The sequence below is a fragment of the Triticum dicoccoides genome, chromosome 7B (genome assembly GCF_002162155.2).
Source record: "Triticum dicoccoides isolate Atlit2015 ecotype Zavitan chromosome 7B, WEW_v2.0, whole genome shotgun sequence".
NCBI lineage: Eukaryota > Viridiplantae > Streptophyta > Magnoliopsida > Poales > Poaceae > Triticum > Triticum dicoccoides.
Genome location: NC_041393.1, coordinates 546,905,489 through 546,921,900, shown reverse-complemented (window position 1 = coordinate 546,921,900; position 16,412 = coordinate 546,905,489).

The window sequence follows — 16,412 nt, the reverse complement described above, 5'->3', positions numbered from 1 at the left end:
GTGCATTGCACAAAACACTTCTTAAAAGAAGTGACTTTTGTGTTGTTTAACTGGAATGTCAGAATGGAACAGTTGGTTCATTGCGGTGGAACTGCACAAAGGGAGATCTGTGTTCCAATCCTCATCATCCATATTGGCATCATAACCTTCCGTTAGGTAAGAATGATATTTAATGCATGTGTTCATCTCTATTTTGCGACTGCCATGAGGAAATAATGCTATTTTTTACTAGTACACTTGTACTCCCTCACTGACAAAACCAATTCTGAAATAGAAGGCCAATGATGTACTTGGTTTCACCAACTGGTGAGGAGAAAGAGAAACAGGACATGAACAGGAAGAAGAAGAAGAATAAACAGTGCCAAGGTGATCTTGTTGAAGCCAGATGCCTCAGTCAAGGCCATTCAAGGGCTCCAACAATGTCCACCTTACATGTGAGACGATCCTCTAGGGAGCCCTTCCACTTCTTAGTCTCTCCTGCAAGGTCACTTAATTAATTAGGAGTACTTAAGTACCACTAATTTATTCCTGCCTAATTTTCCTGTCGGAGTTAGACAAATCTTTAGTAGCACCCTATGCTAAATCATGTACGTGTGTATGTTTGTCTATGGAGGTGAATCATGTGGTGGAGCAGGGAGGGAATATTATTAGTGTCATGACATAATAGTGTTATTCTTTTGCATGTAAATTTATTGCCATTGGTTCAATGAGGCAATGTTTTGCGTATTGTCCATCATGAATTTGATGCTACTGTTAGAGTAATATGCTAATGTCTTTCTATCCTTTATCACTAAGCTAATGAAGGTTTCACCTTGTTCCTACTTGTGCAAACAGGGATCATGTTGTGTCAATCATACATTTTAGTGGAACTACACAAGACAATACAATGAACTGTATCCCAGCCAGTGCTTTAACTCTGTTGGAAGTTCTTGATAATCTTTCGATATAATCTCAGCACTGGTAACAAAGAGTGATTTCAACCATACATTTGAAGTGCACAAAAATATATACTATTGAGTGATTCCAGTGAGTGCTTTATTATCTCTTATGGGACTACATGAATAAGCTTTTTTCCTCAGGTTGGTACGGGCCTAAGGCCTTCATCCATATTAGTTTGTTGTCATCTCTATTTGTATCGTGCTACTATCATGAGAAACTCCTTTATCTTTGCAACCTATGATACATGGCAATGCTTTGAGTGTTGAGCTAATTGGCACTAATTAAATAAACTAATACCTCTCTTTAAGCAAGACTACTATGTTGCTAACTTTACCCATTAAGATAATGAGGGTGCTTCTATTTGTTAGTGTATGTTTCATCAACTAGTCCCACTATTACAGTAATCTCACTCTCTCAATATATGTGCCAACAGGGATGCTCGATTTTGGTGGAACTGCGCAAAAACTTTGGCTGCTTCATTGCCTCGATAGCTTCCGTCCTTTCCTGTCAGTCGCTAATCTGGTCTTCCTTCCTTCCTTTGCTGTCAGTCGCTTCGCTTATCTCGGCTTCCAGTCAAAGGAAATAGTAATTGATATGCTACCTCACATAGGTTGGTACTTGTCTTTATCCCGATTATTGTGCTTGTCATATGTATTGGTAATTTGGTATTGTGCTACCGTTTGCCGATTTTATAAAGGAGTAACTTGGAGCCTGAACTCGCAGGCAAATCATTACATTGGGAGATTTCAGTAGAACTGCACAAAAAGATCAGATGGGTAGATACTTATGCTACTTCTATGTACTCCAAAGTTCACTCAGACAAGCATCGATGTTGACAAGAAGAAGTGCCTATATTAATTCGAGTATCAACCGGCGTCAACCAATTGTCAAACTCCAAGTATTAGGAGAGTGAACGCCAAAAATATTGCTTGGCGCATAGCCCAGAAAAACATAGTCCAGTCTTTGGTCCCAAATTGTGCCTTTTGGTTATCGGTAGATATGGTAGAGAACTGTATGGCATGGAGTCTAAAGATTCTAGACAAGTTGGTTGACGTGTATATTCATCTGGCACTTAATCAGTCTGCACGCCAGGGATGCTGCATTTCAGTTGAACTGGACAAAAAATTTGGGTGGTTCATTTTCTCAACCGCCTCCTTTCTTGTCTGTAACGTAGAATTTTGGCGAGCTACAGGACCAAGATGAGCCAGTAAACTAGTTGGATGAAAGTAGTGGCCAAGTTGCTCAAACCTCCCTCGACACGAGGCCACTATTTGAGGATAAACCTACAAGAAAAGTTTAGATTGTCTGTGCTGCCTCTTATGTAATCGAAAGTTTACTCGTACAAGCATTAATTTTAGCAAGAAGTACCTCCGACTGAACACCATTTACCAGTCTGTACCCTAGGTAATTAAAGTTCATCCATGGATGATATTGGTTGTGATCTCAATCATTTGGATGCATAAACATACTGAACATGTGTATATCTGAATCTTTTTGTGAATTATCTATGAATATTGTCTGTGATCTATCAATCATTTGGATGCATAGACATGCTAAACTTGTGTATATATGGATCTTTTGAGTTGTTGACTGTGAATGTTGGCTATGAATATGAACGTGTCCTGTGAACCTGAGTTTGATACGAATGTTTACCTTTTCTGTTGTACTTGTGTGTGAACTTATTAGTATGCCTACTGTGGAATATGTGACATGTGGGTGTCAATGGCACACCTTCTTCCCGAGAAGAATTGCACCTGCTTTCTTAGGGTAGCAACGGCGCACCAGCTCTTTTTAATCTTTTTTCTCTGTCTTCCCCCCTCCCCCGCTCAACCCTGTCGTAATGTTTTCAGCCTCAAAACAAACATAGTACTGCGTTGTTTTGGGGGCTTGATGAAAAATCAAGTGCTGGTTTCTATAGGTTGGCCCGCCCAGCAAATGGGATGCTGGTCCACCACGGACTAGGAGGCTAAAAATACAAGTTGTATGGTGCAGAGAAGTAAAAAACGCCATCGAGAACCATCCACTGAAGAAAAAAAATCGCTCCTGATGTGTTTCTTCAGTCGCGCCGCCGGGCCCCTCTTTAATCTAGTTCGCTTGGGGATCTAGCTGGTATCATTTTTTCAGAGGGCGAACAAGTATCAGCTAGGCCTAGGTTTTGTTTTTTAACATGTGTAGCCCACGACATACGGAGACAGTGGTTTCAACTTATTTTTTGAGGTCCATACCGGCCTATGGGCTTTTTCTTAAAGATCGGCAGCCCAATGTATTTTTTTAATAAAAGGCAGATCTCTGTTCTATTTATTTATATATAAGAATAATAATGTTGTGTCCAATTTATGTTTTCCCTTCTAACCACATTATATATATTTATATTATTACTATTATCGTACATTTTATAGAGACTTATATATACATTATAAAAAATCCCACGTGTTATTAACTTATAAAAATAAATGTTTAACAGAAGTTGGCAAGGAAAATCCTGGTTGTTTTTGACTAACAGGCAAGGAAAATCCTGGTGATTGCGTACAAAAGCTTGTGAAGATTTTAAGGACCAATGTAATAATAGCGCGCTCATTTTTATTTTGAGAAATAACTCACTAATTTGTTAATTATATATATATATATATAATGTGTCTCTCCGGTTTATTTTTTTTGATATTCATTGCTCCTTCTAACCTAACATTATATATAGAATGAGCCTAACTAATTCGTGTATTTCAAGAAAGTGCAAATGGGCTGGGATTTCTTAGAAAATATAAATGGGCCGCATTGACACGAAATTATTTGTTCACCCAGCCCGGCAAATGGCCTATACATTCTAGAAAACATGGGTTAAATATATGCCACATTTTTGCAGGCTGACATGTGGGCCAATAGGTCGAGGCCTACGCAGGGCGTTGTCAACTTGGTCAACAAATGATTATGACATCCACATCCATTGGATTTATATCCAATGGCCGGCATGCACCTTAAATCTCTCGTCTTCTTCCTCCAGCGTCGCCGGGACCGCCTGGTCCGGCCTCCGGTGGCTAGCAGCTTTGCTTAGCACGCATCACTATGAAGCGCCACCCTACTGCCGGCCAGGCTATCCCTCCACCCCTCCACACCTCCTGTTATTCTCCACCGACTACAGACCCACGCCGCACCAGAACTAGTTATAACCCTTCTCCTCCTCTCAATCTGCAACACCACTACCACGTCTTCCCATCTCCGGGTCGTTCCCGTCCGGAGCCTCGCCGTTGTCCACCGCCTCGCTGCGCTCGGTGCGGCATGGTCAACAAACAAGAGTCGTCGGAAGAGGACTGTACGTGGAGAGCCTAATGGCTAGGACCCACGAGGTCCATGGTCGCACGCAAGGAAAGTTCCTCCTTATTAAGCTGGAAAAAATGTTTCCTCCCCCTGACAGCTAGGACCCACCGGCTATATCTTCACACGGAAGGAAGTGCCTCCTTGTTATGCGAAAAAAATTATTCCTCCCGTTGACAGCTGGGACCCGTCAGATTTGGTGGCTGACTTGTGGGCCTACTAAGCGGACGTGTGCGCAGGGCTTTGTCAACTTAATCAACAAATGCTAGCAGCTAGACCGTTGGATGTTAATCCAACAGCCGTGCTCCTTCTTCAACCTCTGTTTTTGCTCCTGTCTCCCGTGGGCGGCACCGCGGCAGTACTGCCGCGCACCCGAACCAGTCAAAATTCCCACTCCTCTCAATCTACGACTCCACTGCCACGTCTTCCCCATCTCGGGGTCGTTCCAGTCTGGGGCCTCGCCATCATCCACCGGCCTTGGTGCGCTCGGCACGGTGTGGTCAACGTGGTCAACAACCGAAAGTCATCGGAAGATGACTGTACATGAGAGGCTGGCCGTGTGGATGCACCACACCCATGGACGCATGCATGCAACTGCGTCCTTTTTACCCTAAAAAATAATCTTTTCTCCCCCTGACTGCTGGTACCCACCAGCTACATCTTCACACGGAGGAAAGTGCATCCATATTACAGGCAAAAAACATGATTTGCCCCTGACTATTGGGACCCACCAGCTACATTTTCACACGCTAGGAAGTGGCCGACAGTCGGGACCCACCTGGTCAAAGCGTATGTAGCGTTGTCATTCTAGTCGCGAACGTGTATGTACATATTGGTCGATGTAGAGGCGCGCGCGTGTCGTAGTAGAGGCGCGCACATGTCGTAGTAGAGGCGCGCACATAGCATGTACACGTAAGTACAGCGGCCAGGCTGCAAGAAAGTAAATACAGCCACGTACGTACATACGGGTGGGGTCTCGAACGCCTACTTGCGCATACGTACAGCCAGGGCTCGTGTACATGGCTGGGTTGGAATGGAGAAACTGTGTCATCGTCGTGTTCATGGGGAGCCAACCGGCTGGGTCAGAACGGAATACGTCGTTGTGTTCATCGGGAGGGCTTGGACGGAACAGCCGATGGAAACGAGGCCTAGCGTACCGCGGAACGAAGGAAACGGCATTGTGTTCGACCGGTCATGGTCAAAACGGGATCCTGTTCGTCGGGAGGGGTCTGGCGTATCGCGAACGGAGGAAACGGACTTCTATTGGACCTCCTACGGTCAAAACAGGGTCCTGTTGATCGGGAGGGGTGTGGCATACCACAAAACGGAGGAATTAGACTTGTATTGGAGCGCTACGGTCGAAACAGGGGTCCTCTTCATCGGGAGGGGTGTGGCGTACCGCAAAACGGGACTCTATGGGATACTGTTCATCTCCACCGTCGACCTCCTCCAGCCTCCACGGGCTACTGTTCATCCACCATCAACCTCCTCTAGCCTCCACCTGCGGCTGTTCATCCACAGGCTCCTGTTCATCCAGCCTCCACTGCGTGCTCCTCGACCGGCTACTGCTCAACCAGCCCTCTCCATGGGGTCCTATTCAACCACCCCTCCATGGGCTAATGTTCATCCAGCCCTCCACCGGCTACCATTCAACCAGCCCTCCACAGGGTCCTGTTCATCCACCCCCAACCGTCTCGATCAGGGTCATGTTCATCCAAAGGCAACACCACGGGTCTTGTTCATCCACCCCCACCGGGAACTGTTCATCCACCCCCCCACAACGCTCACTGTTCATCAAGGGAAGGAGGCAGCAAGGTTCGATCGGCTTCAGTTAGCAGCAGTAGCGAAGGAATCGCTCGGGTTCAGTTAGCAGCAAGGGATCGATCGCTCGGGTTCAGTAACGTAGCTAGTGCAATTGCTCGGGTTCAGTTAGAGCCCAACGCCTCGCTCGGGTTAGATTAGAGCCCAACGCCATGCACACACATGCGTACGTGTACAAGAGAAACGTGCACCGCTCGGCCCCCGACCACCGACCGTAACCGGGAACTCCCCGAAATTTTCCTCGCACTCGCTTCTACCACGGTTTTTTCCATCATGGACGGCCCAAAGAATGTCATGCAGCTGCGTCTCTGGCCCGCCCAGGATGAAAAGCCCATTTTTTGTCATGATTTTTTGTCATAGAAGTAGGAGCCCACCACATCTATGATGATACCGGGTTTTGTCACAATTATTGTCATAAAATTGTCATAAGCATGATAGAAAGAAATTTGTTCGGCCCAAAATGTCACGGATGTGTCTTTTTCTTTTGTAGTGTTTGTGTTGAACATCTAGCTAGTGTTGGAAACTTATATAAGCATTATCTTCATGTCCCGTTCATGAAGCAGATGTTGGATGAAAGAAGTGACTTCCTCTAATTCACGTGCATTTGGTGCAAGTTGCTGCCGTGAGTTCAAGAAAGATTGTTCTTGTTCCTCTAGAATCGTCCCAAGTTAGTCATGCCTACATGCAAAGTACTCTATGGTTTGATAGTTTGGCTGCCTCCATTCCATATGTGTTTCCTAGCACACCAAGCCACTGATTGATTTGCTCTAGGATAAGTTAACTGCTAATCCATGGTAATGCACAAAGCTTCGATATCCTTGATGATGGTTTCCACCCGAACTCGGTAGTGTTTTGTTGTAAGACTACTGTGTGCTCATGTCTAGGACAGCATGTTCACATGTGTGTAGCAGAACCCGCTCATGTTTTGGAACTTGCTATCGTAGTTCATTCCTGTACCGACCCGAACCTGATAAGATTCGATGTCTATGTGCTAGGGAAGCAGATCGATCGGAGTCGATCGATTTGACTCGCCCTAGATTCGGCTACATCAACAGTTCAGGAAGAACACACTGGGATTGAAGATGACGAGCGGGGCCCAGTTGGCAGCGGTAGAGAGGGAAAAAACAAAAGAAGACGAAGAAGATGCCTTCATTATCGTATAGATTGTCCAGAGTGTGAAGCGGATCAGAATTAATCATTACAGTACTTCAACACTGTTCAAGGCAAGTTTGCACATTTGATTTGCTCATCCTATTTTCTGCTATGCATGTGTGGTTTTATGCTATGATATATGTTTGGTTGATCATTATATTTCGTGCTGTCATGTTTTGGTATTGATTATGTTATGTGTGGTGTGATGAACTTGCTATGGTAGACGTGGGCATGTGTCGAGTGATCCATGAAAGTGGTGAGTGTTTATAGCCGTAGGCTCGGGATTATTAACCAGGTGAATGCGTCACTGGCAGAGCACTCTATTGTCCCTAGAGAATGTGCCATTGACAGAGTGCACTTGATGCGAGGTATAGTTTTTGGAACTTAAATCAGGTGAATGCGTCCTTGGCAGAGCGCTCTATTGTTCCTAGAGAATGCGCCATTGACAGAGCGCACTTGAGAGACTTCTAAAGTTCTTGTCATGTTTACTTAGAATCTTTAGGGTTATCTTGGGCGAATAAATTAGAGGCGGTTGTAAGTTCTGTTAGTGGAGGTAGGTGAAGACATTCTTCTCCAAACTAACTTGAGTGTTTTGTTTGTCATACTTTGCTTGTGGATGTAGGTTTGCTATATCATATTGTGTGATTTGCCAATACATTCAATGTATTGACCCTTGTGGCTGCAACTTATCATGTTGCAGGATTTTCAGATGATCAGTGAGATATAGTAGGGTCGCGAGTCTTCACTCAGCATTTTCGCGAGTGGGCTTGATGGGACTCATCATTTTCTTATGCTACATTTCCGCTGTTATTATTGAGTAAAGGTAGTTATGTACTATGAGTTTGTAATACTTTATGAGTTCTCGATCATACGTTATAGTAAATGTTGCGCTTGTTATTTGATATTCATATGTACTGTGTGTGCTAGTGAGTCCCAGGGACTAGCACAGTGAGCACAGAGACATCGAATCTTATCAGGTTCGGGTCGTTACAATTCCCCGAGATTCTCGCAACGCCATCTTGTCGATTTGTGTTGCAAACTTTCATTTTTCTGTCTAGACTTGATGAGTCCGGAATATCCTAACGCCAACTGAATCTGAATCTTAGGCAGATATGATGGTTGGAGCGTTTCCCAAGAATTATAATATTGGTCTCTCTATAACCCGGTAAAGTGGGTGTCATGGCCAACACACCCAGCCGGAAGACCTATTATTGCAGTATCTTGATTAAGGAAGTTGGCCACCTCCCCATAAGGATTTCGTAGGATTTACACCAGTAGTTGTTCCTTATGGATTCTTGTGCTCCCGAAGTCTGACCTTTTACTTGATGTTCTAGATACCGAACCATATCTATAAATGGGTTATGCTAGCACACCAAGGAGAACATTAGAAGCGGAGTACTAAGTGTCTCTCGGTCGATCATCCAGATTTTGTTTCCTTGGCCTCGCTAAGGTGATATTTGAGAAGGTGTTATCTTCCTTTGCATTTTCATCCTCCACCAATATTCATCATGGTAGTACGAGGTGTCACCAAGATCTTGGTACGGATGTTGGCAAACCTTGATGAATATGGAAGTGCTCAAGCTCTTGAGAGCACGCACAAGCACTAGGTTTTATCGTTGGCACTAATTGGGATTTGCTCTCAATTTCCTCGATTATGCTATAACCATTAAAACGTTGGAATCACTCTCTACTGTTGAGCTTCTCCCTAGTTACTAGAATCATTCCCAACATTTGCATTTTGTTCCTAGCTTGCACCCGCTGTTGTACTATTCTACCATGGGTCCCATCCATTCCTGATGATAAGCAAAAATCACTAATTGTGTTGTCTTCAACAAGGTAGTCCACATCATCCATCCTACACTACAAAAAAAATACACTTCCGTGATGATACGTGTTTGTCACAGTAGGTCGCATTTTTTGTCATGCATGTACATCCATGACGATTTTATGACAGAATCAAGATAGTCATACATGTGCTGTCGTAGAAGTGTTCCATGACATTACCAAAATTATCATCACGGAAGTGTCCACTTCCATGACAATAAATCGCGCGTCACAGAAGTGCTTTCGTCAAGGGTGACTGACACATGGCATCCACCATAATGGAACATCGTTAAGCTATCGGGTCCGGTTTTGGATTCGATAACCCGTTAACACCCCGGACCAATGGGGATTTTCCACGTGTAAAATCATCATTGGCCGCAAGAAACATGTGTTGCCTCACCGTTGGGACAGATGTCATCCACTCATTGGACAGGAGGCTCCTATGATAGGTCGACATGTGGCACAGCCCAATAGTGTCCCATTCCAGCGAAAAGGCCGGCCCATATAAGGCCTACTTGTGTCAGGTCCATTTAAGCCCACGACCCATATGAGATGTGCCAATTCAGCCCGTCAACGGCCCGTTAAAGATTTGACACCATTGCAGCCCATCGTCAGTTCGAGCCCGTTAACAGCCCGCTATATATTTTGGCTCAATATCAGCCCGATGAGATTTCGGCATGTTAACGGCCCATTTAATGGATGTGCCAATTTTCAGGATGTACATCTTTCGGCCTTTTAGCGACCCATTTAAATGTTGGGCTAATTTCCGGCCCGGTGTGTCTTTCAGCCTGTTGACGGCCCATAAATCTGATAGGCCATTTGTAGTCGGACTTGAGTTTCAGCCTTTTAGCGGCCCATTTAAGTGTTGGGCCAATTTCTGGCCCGGTGTCACTTTCAGCGTATTGACGGCCCATAAATTAGTTGGGCCATTTGTAATCAAACCTGAGTTTTGGCCTTTTAGCGACCCATTTAAGTGTTGGGCCAATTCCCAGCCCTGTGTGCCTTTCGGCCTGTTAACGGACCATAAATGAGTTGGGCCATTTGTAGTCGGACCTTAGTTTTGGCCTTTTAACGGCCCATGCCCTTCATGGTCCAATACCAGCCCGATTTCTCTTTCGGCCTACTAAAGGCCCACAACACAGTTGGCCCATTTACAATACGACCTGACTTTCGGCCTCTTAGCGGCCCATGCTCTCATGGTCTAGTACAAGCCTGCTGTCTCTTTCGGTCTGCTAAAGGCCTACAGTATAGTTGGGCCATATGTAGCCCAAACTTAGTAACGGCCTGTTAACGGCCCGTGAAATAAATTGGGGCCACCTGTTGCCCGCTTTGATGTCGGCATGTTAACGACCCGGGAGGTAAGAGGGCCGACCATTAACTTTCGGCCTAGTAACGGCCCATTAACTTAATGGGCCCACTAAAGTTCGTACATGTATTTAGGCCAAATTAGATAATTTGAGCCCATTACGACGAGAAATTATGCACAGGAACAAAACCGATCAAGCAAAGGTACGGCATACAGGGAATAACGTTGCACATCCAGCATATATTACAGGAAATTAAATCCACTTGGCAATCAAAGATTAATGCCAGTGCAAATAAATGAGCAGAACCTAACCATCTACAACGTCACAATCTGCAACCTCAGCACAGATGACGCCCATAAGCATGTGGGCAAGTTCTTGCTGCTTTGCTACACTGTCTCTGAAAACATTGATCAGTTGTTGTGTCACACGACTCTGCACCTTTGATTCATCCACCATTTCCATAATTGCTTCAACCATTAATTGGTTCACAAACATACATTTATTCCATTGCATTCGAGACAGAGGATACTGAACAGATTCAGATGGCGATTTTTGCAGGCTTGTATTATTGATAGTGGAGAGTGTCTCGACCACTCCATCATAACATAAATTAGGACGGGAACCAAACAGATTAATCATGAGTTATTGCCATATTACCTGACCTAGATTTACTGGAAAGAAACAATGGGGTTGCCTTGCTGTTTTGAGAGTTTGTCTTCTTATCTTCAGCAGCCTGCACAAAATTAACACAGTAGCATTGCTATCATTGGCCAAGTCAGATAATAGGAAAGCAACATTGACACAACAAACGTTTGTGAAACTAGCTTACACTAAATTAACACAATATGGCACAACTATCATCAGCCAGGTAAGGTAGTGCGAAAGCAACATTGACACAATGAATGAATGGGCAACCAGAGAAGCACTACAATTTAGTAATGTGCGTGATATGAGATAGTAGATTCATGCAGCTCGGTATGCAAAAATACCAGGCAGTTTTCCTTACAAAAATCAACATTGGCACCTTTAACATTTTGCTACAACTAATTTTAGATCAGATAAAGGTTAGATTCACGCCGATTAACAAAATACATGTTGATGCAAAAATATAGTGATATACAACAGGTACTTACATCGGCATTGGAGCATAGAGAATTCCGGCAAGATATTTTCCTCGAATACGATCCCAATGGAGGAAGTCTTCTATCGTTTAACCTTATTTTCTAAAAGAGAGATGGGTAAGAAACATGTAGAAAATATGATCAAAATGCTATAAAATTTCATGATGCAAGGATACGCACACGCTTCTTAGAATGGAGTTGACATTCTTTTGCCGGACTGGAGCAGACTAGTTTTTGGCCACTAGAATCAGCTTATTATCAGTGGGAGTTGGGTTTCTCTATGCTGGAGCGGTATCTATGAAAAATGAAGTTAGTTTATTATGTCCTGGCATTTGGATCTTTTGCAAAGACCTGGTTTGTAACCCTTCATATTCTAACATAGCCGTCTTCCCCTTGCATGCCTTATATAGAAGAATGGTGATTCAATTATAAAACATGCTACAGCAGAGATGGAATAGGTACTGAAAAATAGAAAGGCATGACATATTGACATGTATTCCCTCCATCCGAAAATAAATGGATGGGTCTAGGCGTATTTCAGTTCTAGATACATCCAGTTTTATCCATTTCTGCGACATTTAATCCGGACAGAGGGAGTATGATGTAAGAGCTAGCGATACGACGGGACAACACAGTAAAAAAACACTGAAAAACCCACTGCAGAACCAAACTATTCAAACCCACTGATATGAGATAGTACACTCATGCAGCTCAGGATGCAAAACAACCAGGCAGTTTTCCTTACAAAAATCAACATTGTGGCCTTTAATCATACATTTTGCTACAACTAAATTTAGATCAGATAAAGGTTGGATTCACGCCGATTAACAAAATACATGCTGATGTAAAAATATAGTGATATACAACAGGTACTTACATCTACATTGGAGCACAGAGAATTCCTACAAGAATCTTTCCTCATTAATGATACCATTGCAGAAATTCTTCTATCTATCAAGCTTATTTTCTAAAAGAGAGATGGGTAAGAAACATGTAGAAAATATGATCAGCATGCTATAAAATTTCATGATGCAAGGATACGCACATGCTTCTTAGAATTGAGTTGACATATTTTTGCTGGACTGGAGCGGACTAGTTCTTTGGCCACTGGAATCTACTTATTATCAGTAGGAGTTGGGTTTCTCTGTGCTGGAGCAGTATCTATAAAAACTGGAGTTGGTTTATTATCTCCTGGCGTTTGGATCTTTTGCAAAGGCCTTGTTTGTAACCCTTCAAATTCTAACATAGTCATCTTCCCCTTGCATGCCTTGTATAGAAGAATGGTGCTTTAATTATAAAACATGCGACAGCAGAGAGATGAATAGGTACTGAAGAATACAAAGGCATGACATATTGACATGTATTCCCTCCATCCGGAAAAAAATGGATGGGTCTAGGCGTATTTCAGTTCTAGATACATCCTTTTTATCCATTTCGGCAACATGTAATCCGGACGGAGGGAGTATGATGTAAGAGATAGGGATACGATAGGACAACACGGCAAAAAAAACACTAGTTGAATGTAAAACTATATGCTAGCGGAATACGTACAGAAATAACTAAGGCAACATACACGTGTATGATTGGGAAAATAAGATGGCATTGCAATAGAGCACTAGAACAACACTTCAATGTAAAAAAAACATGATATGGCAGACAGATGAAGTACATACTGATGAATAACAATGCATAAGATATTCAGAAGCATGATGTCCAAATTAAGCAGATGGCATTGCGATAGAGTAGAACGACAGTACTTGAATTTGAAAACAAGTTATCATGAATGGAATAGGTACTGAAAAACAGGAAGGCATGACAAATTTACATGCATGATCAGCATGCTAAGCACATGGCATTGCAACAGAGTAGATACACTCCAGGACATTATATGCATGTTGTACCCATATCACAGGCCAAGTTAGAGCAAGGACCTTGTGGGGTGAAGAGGATTCATCATCTTTCTGCAAGTCTTCTAAAGAACTGCCTTTACATGTTCCATCATATTAGGTATCATTGACATCAAGTTTATTGGCCTTTACATTGCTCCGTGAGGTTCTTGTGGATATATCAGTGTGTGCAATTATATCTGACATGCATGGAAGACAACTAGTAGTTAGATTTATGTAATGAGTGCCTGTAGGAGACGACATAAACAGTAGGACTGGGGTTAACTAGCAGCAACAGGTCTCGTAAACTAAAGGGAGAACATAGATGAAAGCTACAGAATATGTACGTTTGTACTCGAGATTAACTAGATGGCACCCAAAAGTATTAAAGAACAACATAGGTAATACTAGAAGTGGTATAATATTATAATCACCAGCCTGTGGGATAGCATTGGCTGATGGATGATAACTATGGAACAATGTTACCTAGAGAACAAGTATCTTAGCTGAACTATGGAACAACGTGAACTCCTGAACAAGACCTGTAAGAGATCAACATGAATATACAGTGAAATGTGATGATCTATTTTCCATGCTTATATGAATAACAACGCCATAAATGTTGCACACAAGTAAGGTGAGGGTACAACCTATCTGGCTGCCATCCATAGGAGTGAGCATCATGTGCTGACTTGTCGATGGCCCTGCAGTTGTTGTGGCTGTCCATGTCGGGCACGTGCATTCGATGCAGGTAACTGTTGAGTCGGGACTATAGCTCCCTTCTGGTGTATGCTTCCCTTGTTGGAGCAGCTGCGGTGAGTCGCAAGACGGTGTGTCTGAAGATGTAGATAATGCATAATGTTAAGAATGACATATCTCTTTGATCTGAAGAAATACACTAAGAGATCAACAGCAAGGTACGAGAGTGGTCACACGTCTGTGACTGAAGACTAAATTGGGGTCACACGATTTTATTTTATTTTGGTACTGTCTGATCTATGCTGGATGGCTTGATGGCCGTCTTGTGCCTCCCGACTGACAATGTTCGGAATCTTCCCTGAAGAGCCAGCGACCAACGGCAGAGCAGCCTGCCTCCGCCGTTCGTGGCCCCGGCCAAAACCCCGCTCCCCGCCCCACCGCACTGCCTTGGTTGCACCGCCCCCGGGCCAATCCACAAAGACTCACCGTCATCCAGATCTGGCGGCGGCAGTACCTTCAACCCACGCAACTCTAAAAGATAGCCATCTAAGTGCTGCTTCTGTGGCGAACTTGCGAACCCGCACCCTTACGTTAGACACCAGCCAACCGGCAGCCTAGGAGCTCCGCCGCCTTGAGGGTGCTGCTTCCTATTGGGAATCAATTGGCCTACAATAAAAATTCAGACAACTGACGCCTAAATAAAGTGATTTGAGATGAGGGTGCGACCTATCTGGCGGCATGGAGAAGTAGGCAGGTCCAGCTGCCGAGTCGGTTAGGCCGGCGCAGTTGCCGCGGCGACCGGCTGCAGGGAAAGAGCGATGTCGCGTCAGTCGACGGCTACGCGGAAGCAGCGCCAGGACTCTGGACGGATCCGAAGTTGGAGCCGCTCTAGCGCCGTGAACAACGGTGGGGGTGAATCGGCTCCGGTACGGTTCACGCGGCCGTCGTCGAGGCAGCACCAGCAGCACGGAGTAAGAGGCACATGGCCCAGTGCACGACGGCAAATGGACTATGTCTCCGGCATTAGGGAGGAGGGCGGCTATGAAATTGGTGCGGTGGGGGGAGCCATGGAGGTGGGGCTGAGGTTTCGCGGCTCGGGAGAAGGGAGCTTCCTGGGGAGAACGTGATTTGGCGCCCACGAGGTATGAATGGGGGCGGGCAGGGAGGGGGGGAATTGGGAGGGGAGTGGAACCATGTCTTACGGACGCATTTGTCTAAAATGTGAGGGGGAGTTACAGTTCTACCCTTGCCTATAGGCTTCTCATCTTGGGTCTGTATACTGGGGGTCGGGGATAGTAGAGTAACTTTGCTTCTCCCCAAATAGTGGGCGGGAGCGATTTCGGGCGAGGAGGGCGTGTTTTGAACTATAGTGGGCGCAAGCGATTTCGGGCGAGGAGAGCGTGTTTTGAAATAGTGAGCGCGAGCTATTTCGAGCGAGGAGAGCGTGTTTTGCCGACCATGGTTTATGAATGATTCGGCACATGTCATTTCGGCCGAGGAGAAGGTGCGCTTGGATGAAGTTACGAACCTACCCTCAATGTACAACGGGCCAATTAATGCGTGTCCCACATAGGACGGTAATTTCGCGTCTCCCATTTATTTGCTCGGGCGAATTCCACCGAGCAGAGAGGATGTTTAACGGTTCGTTCAAATTTTGGGAGAACGAGCATCCACATCTACCTTACCAAGTCGATTCGAATCAAATTTTGAAATATTAGCTTGCCACTTCTTTTTTAGATGGACAGATGATGCTCGGGAGTAATGTGTTTTTACATGCTCGTTGCTAGCGATTTACTATATGACAAATAGTTGACCCACTCAAAAATGCGAATCAAACACAAAATGAATATCTCGATTCAATGAAATAGCTCGTTCAGTAGGTCAAAATAGTGAACTAAATCCAAAATTGAACACCTCAATCGAGTAGCATGTTGTACAGTATTATAGTACTCCATGAACATGCTGAAAGTCAAATTAATGAACTTGTTTGATATACGCATATATCCGTTCATGTGTGGATTGCAGACAACATGTTCTCCAATTTAAATATTTGACTGCAAGTTTATATCGAAACATGGTTTATATCAGTCGTTGATGCATAAAACACGACCTCCCCCTCTCCCGGACTCCTGTTCTCTCTCTCTCTCTCTCTCTCTCTCTCTCTCTCTCTCTCTCTCTCTCAGCGACAATCTTCAATTCTGCCGCACGCATCCGACACAAAAACCTTGTTGGTCCGTCTCCCTTTCTCTCCATATCTCTCTCTCTCTTTGTGTGTGTGTGGGGGGGGGGTCTTTCTAGTTCGCATGCATATATACACCATCTATAGGTCTCTCTCGCACACTATGTATGATACT